Source organism: Vollenhovia emeryi, unplaced genomic scaffold (genome assembly GCF_000949405.1).
Source record: "Vollenhovia emeryi isolate VEMERY1.0 unplaced genomic scaffold, V.emery_V1.0 DF939245.1, whole genome shotgun sequence".
NCBI classification, from domain to species: domain Eukaryota; kingdom Metazoa; phylum Arthropoda; class Insecta; order Hymenoptera; family Formicidae; genus Vollenhovia; species Vollenhovia emeryi.
The window spans coordinates 457,308-460,303 of NW_011967121.1; positions in this window are offsets into that span (position 1 = coordinate 457,308).

The window sequence follows — 2,996 nt, forward strand, 5'->3', positions numbered from 1 at the left end:
GTTTTATCCCTACATTCTTCGCGATCGAGTCTTGGAAACCGGTAACGTAAAAATAATATCACGCACGGAACAACTCTCGCTGCTGCCTGCCGGCTCGACGTTCGGCGAGCGAGTGATAAGTACGGAATTTTCATTACGTAGATGGGCCAACGAATTCTCAACGTTTTTTTATTGTTTTTCACTCGGCGCGGCATCGTACAACGTCACGCGGACCATTGTTTACACCAAGGTTGCCGCGCAGTCACTCGCCGAACGTCGAGCTGGCAAGCAGTGGCGCGAGTCGCTCCGTACGTGGTATTGTTTTTGCGTTGTCGGTTTCCAAGACTCGATCGTGAAGAATGTAACGATAAAACACTATTGATTTGGACTCCTTTATCAGTGACAAGTAACGCTACAAGATTAATTATTAAGTTTCTACAACTTGTAATAAGAAACGAATTGCGCGTTGAGACGCGACGGCTCTTTATCAACGTGTACATGGATATTTTACGAGACTAACTCATCTAAAATATGAAAGTAAACCGTGGTACGTTGTCGCGGTTACATCTCGTTTACGCACCGCGCTTTTAACTATCTATCGATTTCGTGTAATCTGTTCCATTTTCGGGAAGAGAGAGATATTTGTGCGACTTCGGCGTTCGCGCTGTAATTCGCTCTGTAATTCGCTCCTTAGTTCTTCGCAACTCGAACGGGCAGGAAGTAAAGAACGTCGCTTACTACATTTCACGGTATTTTACATCGCGTACGGGAGTGTCCGAAATTTCGCGCGATCGATTTTCGCGAGTGAGTGCTGTGAGTGTAAGTGCAACAAGAAAATCTGAGAGGAGGAGCAGGTCTAGGCGGCATCGGGCAACGGCAGAGAAATCGTAAGGTAAGTGTCTTACATTTTTGTTATTTGCTACTTGTGCAAAATTAATCATCTGTTCTGTGTTTTTATTTTATTTATTCAAATGATTCCAACGAGCATTCGAATAAGTGTTAGTGACAAAACCATACGTATAAAATTTTGTGAATTCATATTTAAAAGAAAGACTTTCAGTATTCTATATAATTATTTTAATAAATACCCATTTTCAAAAATATTAAATATAAAGTATATTTAATACAATAGTCTGGATTTTACATAATTAGTCTATAATACGAGTAATCGTATACATTTTTGTATTGTTACAGTTTAACATGTAATAGTTAGCGATGTACAACTTTGCTGTTGCGAACCGTATCAGTGAGTGACAAATTACTTTTTATTTTAAATTGACGTTGCGCATACAATTACTTCTTCGCGTGTATACAAATTCTTAAAAATACACAATGGTCGACCACAAACTGCGCGCGCGAAGCGCGCGTTTTATCGTTTCTAGTACAATAGAAAGTAAGTTGAACCGAGATTAAAGTTAATCCACATTGGTAGAACGGACAATGCATGCCATAGTATAACCATGCAGGTCCACTTTCTGTCGGTCCTTTTGATCTTTGCGGTCCCGATCACGTGGTATTCCGCCATGTCTTTGGTCCAAATCCAACAGCGTATGTGTGTATGTGTGTATGTGTGTGTGTGTGTGTGTGTGTGTGTGTGTGTGTGTGTGTGTGTGTGTGTGTGTGTGTGCACAGAAAGAAAAGTATCAGATCAACTTTTATATACTGAAATTAACGTGTTCATTGTTTTGTATATACGCAACAATCTATAATCTTCTTAAAAGCTTCAGAAGATTACTTGACCATGCCTGGCAATTTTTATATTCGAACTCACAACGTTTCGACCATGGTTTCTGGTCCTTTTCAAGTGATAGTTGTATCAATAAATCCGTATGGTAAATCAAAGGAGCTGATCTCAATTTAACGAACGATGGAACATGACTAACAATGAGTCACGTGTTTGCGCTTGTGTGCGCATGCTAACCTGACATCACTAGTCAAAAAACACACTCTAACTCTCCTCCCAAGCAGAGTAAAATTCTATATGGAAAGCGATGTGTGTTTATTTGTGTCAAAAGTGTCGCTTGTGCCTCCTAAAAGGAAAACAGCCGAAGCAGAATAGAGAACTAGGAATAGAGAATTAAATTTCGACCAATGGGAAGCCATGCTTTCGTATGCGTTCACAATAAAGGAAGAAGGAATTGGCATGCGGAACAGTACTTATAGAAATTCTTATTCTTTATCTTATAGACTGTGCAAACTTGCGTGTCGGTATAATTAACCTATGAAAGATGTTACTTAATGATTATCAATATTTAGATAAAAGTCACTATCTCGATTGTAATCAAGAAAATGACAAAAAGACACCTTCTAAACTTAATTTCAATGATACCATGCAGTTCTCTGAGTTCCCACACAGCACAGAAAGATTGCAGGAAGATTGCAGAAATATTACATTGCAAGATTGCAATATTGCAGCAACGTTGCGCAACATTGCTGCAACGTTTCTGGAAGATTGCAGCAACGTTGAAATGTCCGCCCTCAGAGAGATTGCAGTGCAACATTATAGCAATGTTGCGGCGCAATATTTTTGGAATAATTTGTCGTTGTTGTACATAAGCAGAGAATTTACTAATTACATATGCATCCGGGCCTTTTTCAATACACAGCAAGCTATTGCGAAGCAACCTAAGGAGATTATGTCGCTTCGCAATAGATGGAGATTGCGAGCAACACCGCACTGATCAAGTACTTAATAATTCGCGCATTATTGGTATCAACGAAAATAACATTATAAAATTCTCGTAATTAGAAACATTTTTTAAATAGAAAATATAGTATTTTCATTATTTTTGAAACATTGCTGCAATATTGCTATCGAAAGTTTGCAATTTTATATCCCTGCAATGTCTCTGCAAGATTGCAACGTTTCTGCAATGTAACTGCAACCATCTGTGCTGTATGAGTATAGTATTTTCATTATTTTTGAAACATTGCTGCAATATTGCTATCGAAAGTTTGCAATTTGATATCCCTGCAATGTCTCTGCAAGATTGCACTGCAATCTGCAAGATTGCAAC